The following is a 19,104-nucleotide window of genomic DNA, read 5'->3' on the forward strand; positions in this document are numbered from 1 at the left end:
GAGATTGCTCTGCCGTGCAAAAGCTCTCTCAGATACAGAATGTTATCTCTCTGGTAATAGCTCTCTTCCTGGTACAGGCCCCCTTTCTAAAGTCTTCTAGGTAGTTAAGGGGGTGGTAAAGAGCTTTTCTAGAGTCTGTTGGGTCTTGACTGGCTTCAACTCCATATGCCAAAGTGGCATAATTTGGCGTGGCACACATTCTACCACTTTTCAATATATATGGCATGTATAGAAATAATCTATTCTATAAAATAATAAGCCAAAACAATCCATTTTACTTCATGCCAGTTCTTATTTTTAAATATGACTTCTGCAATTTGGGGTTTCTATATTACCTAACAGTGAACAAAAAATATTTCAGTCATACTGGGAATCAGATTGTCAAACAGAAGTTCAGCGCATCTGACCACACTTGTGCTCAGGCTATATAGAGTAGGGCTGTGAGCCTAAACCTAAGAGGAGACTGCCTGGCTCAGATTCCAGCTTCTCCCACCCAATAGCCGTGCAAGAATTAACACAATTCTCTGAGAGCACATTTTGTCTGTTATGTTCTCTACTGAATTTCCAGTGTCTAGAATATGCCTAGCACATAGTTGTTACTCAATAAACATCTATGGAACTAAGTTGAAAAGCATCATAAAAATCTCTTTTTTGTCAGATATTTATTAGGTATCCTATATAGTGTGATATACTTGATATTGGAAAATTCAAACTTAATGCAAAAGAATTCCAGCAGACTTTTATCCAGAATCTACAAAGAACTCTTACAACTTAATAAGACAGACAACCCAATTAAGACATGGGCAAAACATTTGAATAGACATATACAGAGAAGATATACAGATGCTTACTAATCACATGAAAAGATGCTAAACATCATTAGTCATTAGGAAAGTACAAATTCAAACCACCACAATGAGGTACCAGTTAACAGTCGTTACAATGCTTCGAACAGCTGTAATCAAGACAACAGACAATAACAAGTATGAAGAAACAGTGACTCTCATACATGCTGATAGGAACGTAGAATGATACTGCCATTTCACAAAATAGTTTGATGTATCTTAAAAAGTTAAATGTAGGGGGATACCAGGTGGATCCCAGTCGGGGCACACGTGGTAGTCTGTCTCTATCTCCCCTCCTCTCACTTAAAAAAAAAAAGTTAAATGTAAATCTACTGTATACCCCAACAATCCCACAGCTAAGCATCTACCAAAGAGAAGTGAAAATATACTGTTTACACAAAGACTTACATATTGTGAGGGTTGTAATATGAGTCCCATTGATAGTTGAATCAACTAATGCTTGGTTAAGTTCAGTAATTTTTCAGGGTCATAGAGTTAGACAAGAGCAGAGATAAAATTTTATGCCAATTCCGTCTAGTTCCAAAGACTGTTTTTTTCCATGATTACACCACACTCTTCTCCAGATATGTACAGATTTTAAAGCATTTCTTTTATTAAAAATAAAATATATTCAAAATGGGCAGTAACATGGACAAGATAAAATGTTGTATAAGGTTGCTCTTTCAGTCTATAAAGTTATATAGCAAGAAAGTTTTGATAACCTCTCTCTATTTTCATTTTCTTTTCTGCAAAATGGAGATAGTAATAGCAATTAATTCATAAAATTATTTTCAAAATTATTGAATGAAGTACTACAAGATTAAGTGCATAGCAAAATATCACACCCATGGGAATGCTTAATACTCGTTATCTGTCATTGTAAGTGCTATAGTAAAAATTATTTTAAGTATTTCTCCACAAAAATTGAGGAAAGGAAAACAAGAATCTGTAATGTATGGGGAATCTTCTCAAGAATATGTTACATATTTAGCTTTAGGGATTATGGCAAAGTCCTAATGGATGCTTTGCTGATCTTACATTGGATACAGGAAAACTGCAAACATGCTGAATATGCTTGGGTTGGGAATGTATTCTTTTAAATAAATTAATTTGAAATTATGCCATATTAGTCAGCATAATGTGGCCACAAAAATGATTTACTTCCCAGCATTGCTAAAATTTGTCTTCTTAAGCAAGATAAAGCAGTTAAACACCAGTAATTACAACCCTAGGTTTCTCAAATAAATTTTACAGGGAGTGGACCTATGAGAAGCAGGCTCTCAGTTCTGCTTCATTAGTCATGGCGAAGACCCTGCTCTGCTCTGGAGGACCGGGTCAAGGGGCTGGGTTGGAAGAGGGGGCAATTAACATGAGAACTCGGCCCCTGTAGGAGGCTGCGACTGCTTTGATGTGACCTGTGGGATGTGACCTGTTTGTGTAAATGGTGCTTTGAAAACATGAGACTAGGTCCCCCAGATGCCAACAAAAGAATTATCATCATCATGACCATGGCCAGATGCATCCTTCTAGAAAGAAAAATAGCAGACTATAGTAGTGCTGTTCTTTGGGATCAGAATTGGAAGAAGGGGAGTCTATTAGTGCATTAGGGCTGTTATAACAAAATTCCACAGACTGGGCAGCTTAAACAATAGAAATTTATGCTCCTCAGAGTTCTGGAAGCTGAAAATCCCAGATAGAGGTTCTGGCAGAGTTGGTTTCTTCTGAGGCCTCTCTCCTTTGTTTGCAGATGGCTAACTTCTTGCTTCCTTTTCACTGGTCACTCTCCTGGGGGGGTGCATCCTGCTATCTCTCTGTGGGTCCTAATCTCCTCTCCTCACAAGGACCCCGGTCAGATTGGATTGGGGCTCACTCTAACAGCCCCATTTTAACTTATTCACCAGTTTGAAGGCCCTATCTCCAAATACTGTCATATTCGGAGGTATGCCTAGGCCAATATATTAAAAAAATATTTTTGTTTTCCTGATGAATTAAACCAGTCTTGTTGATTAGAAATTTTGTTTTTAGATTGAAATTGAACCTAGAGGGATCATGAGTTCTGTCTGGCATGTAGATAATGGCTATATTCTGCATTAGATAAAATAGAGGGTAGCCAAAAAGTTAATTCTGCTATAAAGTCATATAAGAGGTTCACAGAAGATGTCATAAAATGTATTTTCTATAAATCAATATCATTTCTAAAAGAAAGGATTTTACAGGAAGATATATATATATATATATATATATATATATATAGAGAGAGAGAGAGAGAGAGAGAGAGAGAGAGAGAGAGAGCTTTTTTCTCTATCAATTGTTTTTCTATATATATCTTATATGTGTATGCGTATCTTTAAGCCTGAAGGTGTCCCCAGCAGGACTGTAGAAAGCAATGGTATTCTGAGCCAAAAGCCCCAAGCCAGTTGTGCTTAAACAATGAACTTGAGGCTTCCCTTTGAAAAGCTGAGCACCACCTTTGGTCATTCTCCAGTTGAATGGACAAGGTACCCAAAGGCATCTTCCAAACACTGTTTCATTTATAATTGAAAGATAAAAGGCAGCAGCTCCTTCTGACACATTAGATCATGGGTGCTGGACAAACACAGAAAACAGGGAACAACAATAAGACTGCATTTATCTATTTCCATGCTAGGTGATGGGCTTCACTCATCAGCTCCCTACTACAGCAAAGCCTCCAGGTCTGCTGCTGCTGCTGCTGCTGCTGATGATGATGATGATGGTATTTAATGTTCACTAGGAGCTTACTATGCACCAGACATTGTTCTAGGTGCCTTATGTATACTAACTTACTGGGTCATCACAATAATGCTAGGAAGCCAATTACCAGCATTAACATCATCATCTGCCCTGGCCAGTTTGCTCAGTGGTAGAGCATAGCCTCAGCGTGCGGATGTCCTGGGTTCGGTTCCTGATCAGTGCTCATAGGAGAAATGACCATCTGCTTCTCCACCCCCCCCTCTCCCCCTTATCTCTCTCTTCCACTCTTGCAGCCATGGCTCAAGGAGCAAGTTGGCCTCAGCCTCAGTCACTAAAAAAAAATAGCTCGGTTGCCTAGCAATAAAAGAACAGCCCCAGATGGCCAGAACATTGCCCAATAGGGGGCTTGCCAGGTAGATCCTGGTGGGGGTGCACACAGAAGTCTGTCTCTCTGCCTCCCCGCCTCTCACTTAATTAAAAAAAATCAGCATCCCATTTGGCAGATAGAAAAAGTGAGGACAGTGAGGTGAAGTTACTTGATGAAGATCACAGAAAGTGACAAAGCTGGGGGGGCTGGACCCAGCCAGTGTGCCTCCGGCATTCGTGCATGTTTATGCCTCACCAAAGCACTTTGTAACCTCCCAGAACATCGCCTCAACTGCACATTTCAACCCACCACCTCCCACTTCTGCTGTGCTTGGTAGCAAATGTCAATGTAAGAAACTTCCAAACCTGTAAGAATTTTTATGAGTTTATTTGAGTCAAACTGTCAACAATTGCTGGGAAGCACAGTCTCAACAGACTGAGAAAATGCTCCAGAAAATGGCAGCTTTACCACTTATTTTATACATTAGAATCAAAGGGGAAGACATAAGGTGGTTACACGAAATTGACTGGGGATAGATTAGGGAGGTGGGAGAATGCAAAGCAGGGAAATCTCTGGGATTGGATAAAAGTGAAAATGCATGTACTGAAACTTCTTTTATATGGACAGGAAAAATATAGTTAACAGTTAACATGATGATAACAACAATGAGGAGGTTTGTTGCCCCCCGCCCGCTCTGGTGGGCTGCCTGGCCTGATGGAAGGGGGCAGGAAAAGAAGATGACCCTTACATGTCAAAGGCATGTTTTCAGGTACATTATTATAGATGCAAAAGATAATAGACAGGCTTAGTTAAGGTAAGCATTGGCCTTTGCTAGAGAAAGATACCTCCCTGGGACATGACTCCCACCACCATGAACTGCTTTTAGTTAGAATGTTTTTAATTTCAGGCCATCCTGTATGGTTATTTCAGGTCCGTGAGTTTGCAAGGCCACCATGCAGGGCTCTCCTGAGCTGTTCATGTTCAGCATATGACCCCTTTGTTGTCTACACACACAAATGATTTTCTAAGCAGCTTCCTTGTAGGTTTATTTTTAAAATAGTGTATAGCCAATAGTCGTGGCTATCGTGGCCATTCACATGCAGGTTCTCATTGGATTTGGGCAGATGGTAAAGAAACAGTGGAGCCAAAAAAATGGTGGGCTGTTCCTTTATCAAATTCTCGCACCAGCCAATGAGCAACACACAGGGAAAACACTTCCTTTACATTCAGAGCTCCAAAAGCCACTGACATATTCTCCGGTTCCACAACAGAAGAATCTTCTCCAGTTCCTCCTAGAATCAAAGGCCCCCACCAGTCTCAGGGAGCTCGTAAAGCCCCTCACCTCTGGTTCCCCATCTGTACACCTTCTCTCACTCTGCAAACATGACTTCTTCTTTAGCACTCGGCATTCTCTCTGCTCTCACTCTGCAAACATGGCTTCTTTTTGCCTCTTCTCCTTCTTCTCTCTTTTCAAAACTTTTTGGCAAGATAACCTATCCTCCAGCAAACATTAGCAAAACAATGGCCCTTCCCAAACAGGAAGGTAATTTGCAATTTCACAAACGTATATCTGGGGCTTCCCAGCCCCCAATGCAAACTATAAGTGAGCAAAAATAAAAAAATCATATTTTATAAAACTCATTTGCCTAACAAATAGTATATTTGACGTCAGTCATATCAATTAAAAACACGAAAGCTGGCCATGTCTTCCCCTTTGTGATGCTTGTGCGTCTGTCTTCCCCCACTGGTTTAAATCCCTTCTGAGATCATGGATCATTCAACAGAGTAACCATGTACTGAGACAAGCCTGCTCTGACTGGTTTCAATTTCTGGGCTTACACAAATCCCACTGCCAAGCAGTGTACTGAGCCCCTAGTAGGAAGGGATAACGATAAAAGCAAACAAGCATAGACTCTGCAAAGAGCTGACATTCTAATCACAGTATTTCTCAACTCAGGCTGCACATTCCAATCACCTGGGTGGAGTTTCAGCACAAATGCCAGGCCCTCGCTTCCCCCCACCAAGAGCTTTTGAATCAGGATCTCGAGGGGTGAGGCCAGGACATGATAATGTTTCTAAAGCCCCCCCCCCACATAACTCAAATAAGCAGACCGGGCTTGCCTGTCACTGTAGAGAGACACACATGTAAATGGTAATTTTAAGACCCTATTGTTAGGGTAAGAGCCAGGTGCTATAAATAGCAGGAAGACAGAGCCACTGCTTCTGACCAGGGACCCTGCAGAGGCCTTCACAGAGAAGGAGACACTCATCTGGTCTAATTGGATGAGCAAATGTATACAGGGTAGAAGGGATGGGGTGAGGGGGTTTGGCTATTCCAGGCAGATTGAACAGCAAGCACAAAGACACAAAGTTAGGGAAAAGGAAGATGCATTTTGAAAACGAATATGGTTCCCCACTACTGAACAGCAGGTTGGTATTAGCAGGGCAGTAGTCAGGTCATTAATAACCTTGGATGCCCGTGCTGGGTGCTACACTTAAATCCGGCTACTGGGGGTCCTGGCTGTTGTAGCCTAGTTATAAACCAATACCCTTCCTCCCTGATTTTTATAGGAATTTTGTCATATACCTGAGAGAGGAAAAATAGGACTAAAACCAAAGAAAAGAAAAGGCATAGAAAGGAAATAATTTTTTGCTATATAATTATGGGACACATATTTGTCATCCTGAAAACCTCTCAAGTAAGGACTACTTTCTTTCCCATGAGTGTCTTAGCTTATGTTAACCTCCAGACGAAAAAAGAATTTTTTCATCTGATTTCAGTTTTCCTGAGAAGCAGGAGATAATGTCAGGAATCTCCTACTTGTGGAACATGGAATGCTTCTAAATCTCGTTTTAAGTATCAAGGACAGAAGATGGTCAAAGCCTTCCATCTGGATGTGGGAGTCCCATTTTACCCTGTTTCCCAAGTGCTTTGATAAATCTCTCCATGAGAGATGTGGACACTGTAAAAGTCTAATTCTTAGCATTTAACAAAATGGTTATTTTGCATAATCAGTAGTGTCATAATACTATATTAAGGATGATCATTCATTAGCTGTATGACTTACTACAAGTCATTTTACCTCTTTGAGTCTCAGATTTCTTTGTGGGTTTTTTTGTTTGTTTGTTTGTTTTGTATTTTTCTGAAGCTGGAAACGGGGAGAGACAGTCAGACAGACTCCCGCATGCGCCTGACCGGGATCCACCCAGCACGCCCACCAGGAGGCGATGCTCTGCCCCTCCGGGGCGTCGCTCTGCCGTGACCAGAGCCACTCTAGCGCCTGGGGCAGAGGCCAAAGAGCCATCCCCAGCGCCCGGGCCATCTTTGTTCCAATGGAGCCTTGGCTGCGGGAGGGGAAGAGAGAGACAGAGAGAAAGGGGGGGTGGAGAAGCAAATGGGCGCTTCTCCAATGTGCCCTGGCCAGGAATCGAACCCAGGTCTCCCGCACGCCAGGCCGACACTCTACCGCTGAGCCAACCGGCCAGGGCCTTTGAGTCTCAGATTTCTTAATTTCATCATGAGAGGTTTTGCTCAGTTCCGACCAGCTCTAAGATTCTGTGACTTCTATAGATTCCAGTTTTTTCCCCAGCCCTAAAGTTTAGTGATAAAAATCTCTTCTGATGCTAACTCACCATGATTCCTCTGACAGCCCATGAAAGCTATTTTACACTTTGACACCCCCCAGAGAAATCAGTTCAAAATGTTTTTCTTTGTCAAAAATGTGGGCTTAGTACTTAAAACTGCTGTCGGTAGCGTGCAGTTTGATGGAGATGCTTAAGAAATCTGTCAACAGCATCCTGGGTTAAATTGTTGAGCAGGCGAACCTATCCTGTACCGATATAGTTGAATATTTTCTGACAGTCTGCGATAGCTTCTTTAGCTCTTTATGTTCTGGGGCTAGCTTCTTAAAGAGGGGTGAGTCTTTCTGCATTAAGGAATGGTAAATGTGGCTTAATCACTTACATTTCAAAGGCATTCTGTGCAAGCCTGCCTTAAGTTTCTGTTGGAATATTCAGAAATGTTCTGCTATATCTTGTTCCAAAGAAAACTGTTCTGGTGTCTCTTCCTATAACATTAAGGTTAATTCTTGTCAAATATTTGAATTTCGCCAAAAAGTTTTAAAGCCATGACTTTGGATATACAAAATTAAAACAAATTACTCAGCCCCTGTTTGGGATGTTGCAATCTATTACCATGTCAGAACTCTATACCCTCTCTTCTGTTCCAAAAATCATCCCAACTGTCTACATTAACAGTTTAGAATTGAAACCCCAAAGACAAACTTAGTTATCGATCATACTTTACACACATTCTATAACTGTAAAAAATACTGTTCATCTCTGCTATCAAATGACATCATTACTATTATGAAAGTGCTTACAGTTGTTCTATGTTCATATAAGTGTTCAGTTTTCTGTTACTCAAGAATGGTTTGTGGAAAAGCAATACCAGCATTGTCTGGGGCCTTACAAGAAATAGAGACTCTAAAGCTCCACTCCAGACCTGCTGAATGATAAGCTGCACTTTAACAAGATATCCAGGTGATTCATAAGCATATTAAGGTTTGAGAAGCACTGACTTAGAGCATAGACTTTGGAGTCAGACCCAGCGCCTTGATTCTTCCCTTTCTTCCCACCTTCATCCAGTCCTGAGTGCCCTGCCTCCAAACTCTCTCAAGTTCATCTACTTCTCTCCATCTGTATAGCCAACCACTTTTTAAATTTTATTTTTCAATTACAGTTTGCATTCAATATTATTTTGTATTAGTTTCAGGTGTACAGCATTCTGGTTAGACAGTCATATACTTTACAAAGTGATCCCCCACCACAATATTTGAAGTACCCACCTGGCACTACACATAGTTATTACAATATTATTGACTATATTCTATATGCTTATACAGCTAACAACTTAATATTAATCATCATTCCCCCTGCCCAGACCACTGCAGTAGCCTCTTTACTGGTCTCCATGAACCATCTATCTTAATCTAATCTATTTCCATCCATCCATCCACCCACCCACCCACCTACCTCTCTATATATACATCTCAATCTCTATCTCTCTTTTTCTCCCCTTTCCTCACTCCCTCCTTCTCTCCCTCCCTCCTTTGTAAATACATGCAGCAAACTAGCACTGAGATCAAGCTCTCAGGCTAATTTTCTTATCTAAGCTGCCTTTTGACTATGATTTGGATTTTCATGAAAATTTTCCTAAAGGAGAAAATGTACTAATAATCAACCTATCTACCTATCAGTCTTGTTTCTTAATATATTAATAAATTTGCATTGTTTCATTCATCTGTCCATCATGAGGCCATTCTCCTAATGCCAAACAATTCTGAGTAGACTGACTAAATCATGTTCTTGATATCTGTATTGATTTGGTTTCATAACAAATCGCCCAAACATGTAGTGGCTTAAAGCCACAACTATTTATTGAGCTAATGATTCCATGAGGCATCAATTTAGATTGGGCTAAGCCGACTGGTTCTGCTGATTTGAGCTACCATGGTCATCCTTGGTTGGGACTCACACATGTAGCTATAATTAGCTGTCAGGCTGAGGGGGCTAGCTTACTTTTCGCACTCCTCCATGTGGTGCCTTAATTCTTCTAGTAGACTTGCCTGGGCTTGGTGTAAAGATTTAGCCCAAATCTTTCCAAATCTGTGCTTATGTCACATATGCTATTGTCCCATCAGCTAAAATAAGTCATACGGCTAAAGCCAGTTAATATCGGTACTATTGAAAAGCATAGATAACCAGAAACCAGGAACAAATAGAACTATACTTGCAATCAATTCATCAAGCACCCAAAGCTGTTAGCCACTTCATAGTGATGGCATTAAGGAACCAACATCATGAAAACAAGGCAACTTCAGACAATTGCAATATGCCTTAAAGTAAGGTCAATCTATGTGCATGAGATAAATTCAAATAAAAAGTTATTAATCCACAAGAAGCACTCACCAACTGTCTGTTCTATAATGGTGTCATTACAGTGAATACAAACTATTAACAGCTTGGATATCCATCTGTATTGTCAGAAACGGGGTGGAGGGGCAGGCAGTAGAGAGCCAATTCTACCCCTTGGCATATAAGGAATCACAAGTTTCAGCATCCATAGGAGATGTCAGGTTTTTGAGGCCTTTCATGAAATTTGACTCACTATGTTATGGTACTAGAGCAAAAAGAGTAAAAAAAAAAAAAAAAGTATAGGTTTCCAAAATACAGTTGGCGTAGATAACTCTTTGCACTAACAAAACTAAATAAAAGGTTTCTAAAGCAGTTAAAACTATAACAGATTTCTTTTCTTTTTTTCTTTTATTAAGTGAGAAACAGGAGGCAGAGACATCTCCCACATGCTCCATGACTGGGATCCACCAGGCAAGCCCCCTACGGGTGATGCTCTGCCCATCTGGGGCCGTTGCTCCATTGCTCAGCAATTGAGCTATTTTAATGCCTGGGGCGAGGCCATGGAGCCATCCTCAGTGCTCAGGGTCAACTTTGCTCAAACCATTGAAGTCATAGCTGTGGGAGGGGAAGATAGAGAAAGAGAGAGATAGGGAGAGGGAGGAGAAGCAGATGGTCGACTCTCCTGTGTGCCCTGACAGGGAAATGGACCCAGGGCTTCCACATTCTGGGCCAATGCTCTACTGCTAAGCCCACTGGCCAGGACCAATAGTAGATTTCAAAAAGAAGTACTCAATACAACCTAGGTTATCTTCTAGAACATTCCATGAGTATTGTATGCCTGTGGGAGTACCTTGTGAGCTTTCTCCCCAGGTCCTAATAGGAGGTAGAACATGCACCCCCTCATTTTGGCATCACTCATCAAACTATGTGGATTTTTTTTACTAATGCATATTTCCCTCCTGATATTCAGCAATTAGCATGGGAAGAATTAAGGACACTGGTGTCTATTCTATTAAACCTCTTTTTCCTTCCTTGGGTCTTTCTCCCAGAACCAAAACAACTTTCCCGTGCTGGTGAAATAGAAGCATTTCCTCCTTCCTTGCATATCATCTTTGATTCCTCACATTATTTTCCAGCCATAAACCTTATGACACACAAGATAGTGGAAGGGGAGCTGCACCTACAAGGAAATAAAAACTATATTGGGTTATTATTTTCAAAATATCATCACCGTGTACTAGTTTTCAAAATTATATTTTTGCTTCAGCAGAAATGGAAACTTTTCTAAGGCTAACATAAAAGAACTAGTGCCTATTAGGTAGCAAGAATATCCCAAAACTTGGCATAAAATATAAGGCAGAAAGGAATTTGTGTTGGTTACAGCATCAGTCTTACATCTCTATTGTTGTCTCTCTCATTCCTTTCTGTTTGCCTCCCTGATATTAATGGATGCACAGCTGTCTAGTGGCAAGAGGCTGGCTGCAGTTAAGAAACATGGATTTGAATCCTATATTTTCTACTCGGTAATTATATTATATAGAGCAAATTCACCACATTTCCCTGAGTCTCAGTTCCTATATTTTCTACTTGGTAATTATATTACACAGAACAAATTCACCACATTTCCCTGAGTCTCAGTTTCCCTTTTTGTTGTATGGGGATAAAAGGGCCTTTCCTCACAGCATTGTGATGCAAATGGAGTAACAGAAGGTATATAAGCAGACACCTAGTTCAGTACCTGACCTATGGTAGATGCTCAGTAAACAGTATTATTACACCCTTAGCCAAAACATTTTTCTACTCAAAGCATAATATCTACCACCTCAATCCATCTCGTCTGGTAACTCTCCCTCCCTCCAGACTGCAGGTATTACCAGCTTATGTTATGAACTTTACTCTTATAACAGCTCAGCCTTTCTCTACAAAGGCTTCTCAGCAGATCTGTGCTCAAATTCTTCCCAGTGCCAGAGCAGGTATGAGGAAAGAAGAGGACATTTCTCACCGCCTGCCTGCATTGTGGATGCCATTCTGTTTGCATAATCTTTTTATGCAATGCCTCAGGTCCAAATAGCTCATGAAGCACTTTATAAACTTTACTGACTCTACAAAGCATGTTGCAAAGAAAAAGTACTAGGCTCACCACCGAGATGGCGCCCCTCCAGGGTACGGTGAAGAAGTTGCAAAACCTGGCACAATAGCTTTTCCCAGCAACTAGGAAGGCAAGCAAGAAAAAATGCTTTGACTTAACCTCAGGGCACAGGGAAGCTGAAATTTTATGAGCAAATGACCCTAGCTGGAAGTGTAAGATGCCTGGCTTTCATAACTATGGATAGCTGAGAAATAAGATTTGTGATGCACCTAGAGATTTGTTTTTTTTTCAAGCCAGCAAAATGCTTGAAAAAGAATAGATCACGGTTTCCAATCTGGTTGGAGAGGGCTACATCAGTCATTTGAGGTACAGAGAGTCCTCTGGTTACGACCATCTCAATATATGATGTTTCAGGTTTACGACACTCACTCCCATAAAAACTTTTAAAAATTGGAACATGAGCATTTTGTCTTATGCTTTTAGTGTCATACTTAGAGACTATGTGGGCAAACTACAAGTTTGGTGTATGCGGCAGAAGAATATGCAGTGCGGTGTACAGTACAGTATATTTATGTTCTTTATTCTGTGTCTTAGTTGTGTTTTTGTGTTCTATATTATGACTTTACAGCTGTGTTAGGATAGGTAAGTGACTTAGGCAAGGGTATGTTTCGACTTAAACCAAAATGCAGGTTATGTCACTGTCATAGGAACTGAACTGTGTTGTAACCCAAAGACTCCCTATACTGTATTGAAAGTTGTGCTAGAGTAAATCTTAAATGTTATCAACAACAACAAAAAATATAATTATGTGAGGGAATGGAGGTTTAAACTAACTTTATTGTGCCATATCTACATGTATCACATCATCACATTCTATAACTTAAACTTATAAGTATGTCAATAATATCTCAATAAATCTGAAAAGGAAAAGAGAAATGTATATGCTTAATTCCCCATCCCACACCTACCAAGTTAATATCTGCATTTTAACAAGATTCCAGGGGATCAGTATGCACATTACATTTATGAAGCCTTGACTTAAGATATAGCTATGTGTTTGGTACTCAATCTGGGAAAATGTACTGTTGAAAAGGTCCCCCAGGTGATTCTAGTACAATCAGTGTGGATAGTCATGCCTTTAAACCAATGGATCTAATGTTAGCAAGCTTGAGAAAACATGGATTGTGGTGCCATGCTCCCAGTGTGACTAAGCATGGCTGGGGTGGAGCCAGAGATTCTCTATTTATTTTTTTAATTCAATTTATTGGGGTGACACTGATTAAAATTATACAGGTGCACAATTCTACAATACATCATCTATACACAATATCGTGTGTTCAGCACCCTAAGTCTTTATCCATCACCACTTATCTCACCATTACAGAGTCTGTATTTCTAATAAGTTTGTAGGAAATGCTGGTGCTGTTGGTAGGGGACTAGACTATAAGAACCACTATTCTAAGCCTGTAATCCATGGTCCAAATCCCTGCTTCAAAAACAACTTGAAGAAGCAGGATGATTCCAAGGATAGAAAGAATAATTGTCCAGTTATTCCAATTCTCTCTGGGCTCCAGATATTGCCACTAGCCAGGTGGAGGGTAAAGCACACTTGACTTGACATTCGGTAAACTGGACTAATTTGCTGATCTTTATATTGAACAATTAGGACATTGTGTATGCAATAGGAAACTTTGCTTTCCCTCTCCCCACTCAACACTGTTACTATCTACTCTGAGGACTGAGTTATTTCCAGCCCCTTACATGAAATATAGAACAGGGTCCAGTCTAGCTTAATAACCAAAACTCCTCATTTCATTTATAGCTTTCTTCTCCCTCAGCTCCCAGCCCACCCCTTGAGCAGGGGATGAGCTAGTTTCTCTTGACTTCCCTGTCTGCCTTCTCCCCTTTCCCAGTTCAGCCCCATTATACCTCTGGCTTCTCCAGGTTTGGAGGCATGTGAATAGAGATGCGAGTCAGAAAATGTCTGAGTTAGCCCATACTGTCACCAGCAGGTACTGAAAGGCTTGGTAGGACAAAGTTCAGGAAGTATCATTCCTATGGAATACAAAGTAAATGCCCCCACCCTAGACAGTTGGGTGCCTGCACTTCCCTGATGCTGACTGTGTCCACTCCACCTGCTCTCTTGGGGAGCCTCTTTTGACTCTTGCCAACTCAGCAACTCCTCAATCACCTCTTACTACTGGAAACCCTTAACCCTGGGAAGCTTCCCTATTGGCTATTCCTTATAGGAAATGCCTGCTCAGTTCTCCACTTGGATTCTAGCCATGCATTCTTGGTACACCATATAATGGAATTGTAACTCTGCTCCCATGGATGGCATAGCTCTCCACCTTCCCTCGTGGGCATCTCAAGCCACCTGTCTTTAATTGTCTCAATATTAATCAAACACCTGTTAATTTGTACTCTCACACTCCAGAGTATTCCATTATTGCTCCCCCTCTCAAAATGGCTGCCTATAGTGGAGTATGGAAGCATAGGTGGCTTCTCTGTCTTCTCTGTTAATCCCCTATTCATCTCACAACTGTGGATTTTGATCACCTCAAGACTGAAGAAGGGAGAACAGGGAGAAACAGAAGTAAGAGACAGGAAAGAAATTATTCTTTCTTTCATGAGGTGTTTTGAGGGAGTCCTTGTACATTCGCCCTGGGAATCTACATTGCCTTTGTCCTGCCATGTACAGTGTATGCCTTCTGACTGATGGCTTACAGAGTCGATCCTCAACCCCCGTGCTTCTAAAAATGCATATTTGGACAGAGTTCTTTTTAAGACTATTCCAGGCTGGCAAATATCTGGTTCCCAGGAAATACTCATTTAATTTGCTTCCCTTTGGTGGAAATACAATTTGATCAATTGCATCCCTGTCCCTCTGCTGCCAAGAACTATGTTATGGGTTAAATTGTGCCCCCCAGGGAGCGGAAAAACAAAATTGAAGTCCTAACTTAACCCCCGTACCTCACACTGTGACCTTATTGGAATTAGTGCCATTGCAGATATAATTAGTTAAGATAATGTCACACTGGAATATATAGGCCCTTAATCCAATATATTTGGTATCCTTATAAAACAATGTGAGGACACAAAGAGAAGACAGAGGCAGAGAATGGAGTTATGCTGCCATAAGCCAAGGGAAGGATGAGCCAGCAGAAACTGGAAGAGGCAAGGAAAGACTATTTCCTAAATCTTCAGACAAAGCATGATACTGCTGACACCTTGATTTCTGGCTTCTAGCCTTCAGAACTGTGAGAGAATAGATTCCTATTGCTTTAAGCCACCCAGTTTGTGGCATTTTGTTACGATAGCCCTAGGAAACCGATACTCCCTACTTCAGTCATTTCCTTGCTGATATTCTTTCATCATGGATCCAGTTCCAATCTCTGCATGCCCACTGAGCACCTCTCTAAAAGGTGCTCACAAAGGCCCCCCACCTCTCTTAGGTGAAAGTGAAGTATTCACCTTCACCTCCACCATGGGATAAAGAAAGACAAAATGTCACACAACTACAGAGTCAAAAGAACTCCTCCCTCTGTCTCTCCTGGCCTCTCAAGCATTAATACTCTTACATAATTGAGTTGGTGTTGAGCTAAGCGTCCAAAATTCTGTGTTAATCCAGCACCTCATGTTGGAACATTGGAATATGAGTATACTGAACCTTTTATGTTTTTTATTAACAAGCTTTGAGACCCTAGCAAAAACTAAGACAGGTAGAATCCCATTTTAAACTTTAATACACTGGAGGGCAAAACATCTTGGTTCTCTGTTACCTTGGAAACTACTTTCTAATTTCTAATCATGTGAAAGTATGATGTGCTAAGCAGCTAAGGTCCTCTTGCTAATTGTGTAAGTCAAACAGAAATGAAATGGTATTCTGAAAGGATCAGAACTCACATTCCCACAAGTCCGCATAAAAATCATTACATCCACTGAAATTATAACCATGTACTGTTTACAAAACAAAGTCTTTATTTTTCAAATTCATGGGATAAGTAAAAATAGGAATTTTCAAAGATATGTACAGGTGGTTTCCAGATTATGCATAGACTGTGTTCCAAGAGTTTATTTGTAAGATTTTTGAAAGTTAGAACACATTTGCTAACAAAATTATGTCCCCAAAGTGATTAATTTTACAAATTAACCCCCCAAACAGTGTAGCTTGATTTTGTTTATTTTGGTGTGAGAACTATTTCCTGAGCCATACCTCTCTGCCAGGCACTGAGCTAAGCATCAGGGTCATAGCTGTCACTGTTAATAACACCCCATCACTAACTCCCAGATGCTCAATGAATATTGCATACATTGATGCACTAATGAATAAATGAATCTTAGTTGAAGAGGCATGAACTTGCAGCCTGACACCCCTGGATATGAACCCTGGGTGCATCTTTTACTTGTTTTATGACACTGTGAAAATCACTTACTCTCCATGAACCTCATTTCCTGAGGTGTGATATGGAGGAAATGAAATGCTGTGAGGACCAAATGAGACACAGTATGTAGAGCAGCAGGTAGAGAACCTTGCAAGGGGCATTTAATAATGTTAATATCATTATAATCCTCTTGAATGAATTAATACCTGCTGAGTCAGTATGTCAATCAAACACAAAATAACAGTCTCTTCTCTCTAACTCAGTGTTCCTCAACTGGGAGTGACTTTGTTCTCCCCCTAAGGGGATATCTTTGAATATCTGAAGACATTTTGCATTGTCATAACTGGTGCTGGGGCTACTGGTTCTACTGCGTAGACTCTGCAGGGGTCCCTAAACTTTTTACACAGGGGGCCAGCTCACTGTCCCTCAGACCATTGGAGGGCCACCACATACAGTGCTCCTCTCGCTGACCACCAATGAAAGAGATGCCCCTTCCGGAAGTGCCACGGGGGCGGATAAATGGCCTCAGGGGGCCGCATGCGGCCCACGGGCCATAGTTTGGGGATGCCTGGTAGAGGCTAAAGATGCTGCACAACTTCCTACAATGCACAGAACAGTTTCTCAAAATAAAACAAAGCAAAATTCATTCTCAAATGTTAATAATAAACCTTGCAAATACAAGACACACTGCCTGATGGTATGCCCTCTTCCTTCTGTCCGGCTCCAGACGCTCCCTTGCTTTCTCCACTTCCAGCATCTCTAGAATCATGGAATCCTAGTTTTGGAAGAGACTATCTTAGTTTGGTTTCCACCAGATACAGACTCTGAGAAAAAGTTCAAAAGTAAGTTATTTGGGAGACTGAGAAAACAATACAGGGGTAAAGAAGTGAATCAGGGAGCAGAAGACAGATAATAAAGGATGTAGAATCAGCAACCATGGCAGGCAACTAGAGCCAGGAAGCAGGGAAAGACATGACTCAGAGTTATACCACCCAGGGGCGAGGGAGTTGAGGTATTTATCCACCAACCCACGGCAATCATTAGTTGAGGGCTGCCCCAGGGCTGTGGGTCCCCTGATACCTTCAGTCTTCCACTTGAGTAGTGGAGTACGATTTGGAGGCCAGAGAGAGTCCTTGAGGAATAAAACGTAGGTGTGAGGAATTGGAAGTTTGGCCAGTGTGCCCTGAAGTAGTCACAGTGATCGGGCATGGGCAGGTCAGTGTCTGGTTTCCTACACAGCTCTATCTCCACAGCTCTGCTCATGATCAAGGGCTCTGCAATCTGAGCGCTTGGATGCAAATTCTGGGTGAATCATTGACTTGCTCTGTGACCTTGAACAAGTTCCCATTCTGAGTCCAGTTTCCTCAACTGTAGAAAACAAATGACAGCGTTGCCAACCTCAGAGGGCTGCTGAGAGGATGAGGCAAGAAAATACAAGGGAATCATATAAAGTGCCTTGCTCAGACAGATGTGGCTATTACAGTGATAGAGGTCATAAAGATAGCTAACCATGGTTGAGAATTTACTTCATGCCAGGCACCCTTTTCAGTATGTGGTGTGCAGTCATTTAATCTTCCCAATGATTCTGAGGTAGAAGCCACTGTTATCCCTGTTTTGCTGGTAAATACAAGGTACTGAGAGGTCAGCCCCATAAAGCTGTGTTGGCTGAGATCAGATCTGAAGGTTGGGAGCCATCAGTTTTATAAAGAAAGGGAAAAGGACATTCCTGAAGTAGGAAGTAGGCAGTGTGCATGTATGCTAAATCAGAATCCACTTTAAAATCTTTCTCTCCTTATGTGGTGACAAAGTCAGACACTGTGAAATATGACCGAATATTTCCTGACGATCCAAGTGCCAGGTGTAATCATTCACATGAATTGCACGGTGACATTTTGCCCAAGCACTGCGCTTGCCAAAGCAAGTGGTGGGTGGCGGCTCAGTCCTAGGGAATGCAGTCTTTTCTTCGTCATAGCCTGCAATTACAATGAAACCTGACCTTTGCAGTTTCGTTTTCAGGCTTTTGAAATGAAGATGTCGGGATTCAAATTGGACAATGTTGTCAGTAGGGAGACGCCTGGAAGCAGAGGAATATTTATGGTAATAAAAAACTTGAGCTCTCAAAAGACCGGCTAAATTACAGTTGGCACAAGGCATATTAGAGCTTGTCCAGATTCACTGTCAGCCCTCCGAATTCATGGCCTTAAGAAGCAATAAATTGTTGGAGGAGTATACTGTTAAGCAAATCAGAGGTAAAATGAAAATGGAGAGCCTATAAAATGAAAATTATTGAATTCCAAAATTTACTCCTAAATTTTGTCAATATATATAAGATGCCATGGTATGAACTGGGGTGTTATTAAGAAATCTGAAATTCCTGTTGTTATCTTATCTCTCAATCTGATTTCTGTCCCCCAACCAACCCTCGTCTTGGGGGAGGAGTGTTCCAAAAGGTCTGAAGAAGAGAAAAGATTGAGCAGGAGCCAGCAAATGAATTCACACCAGTTTGTTCACTTATTCTATTCTGTTCTTGCCCTTCAGTGGTATAAAATTGTGGATACTACCTCTAAAAAATGAACCTACTTTTTAAAAAAGGAAGGTTCACCAGGAGTGTCCTGTAAATTTTTATGGTGTTACGCATAGATTTCTCTTCCTTCATGACATGTCCATCTGTAATACAAATATCCTTAATTTACAAGCAAATTTAACACATTTATCATGTTAGAAAATACTACACCAGCATTGTGTGCAGTATAATAAGGGAATGATGATTAAACATTTATTCATATCATC

This window comes from Saccopteryx bilineata, chromosome X (genome assembly GCF_036850765.1).
Source record: "Saccopteryx bilineata isolate mSacBil1 chromosome X, mSacBil1_pri_phased_curated, whole genome shotgun sequence".
Lineage (NCBI taxonomy): Eukaryota > Metazoa > Chordata > Mammalia > Chiroptera > Emballonuridae > Saccopteryx > Saccopteryx bilineata.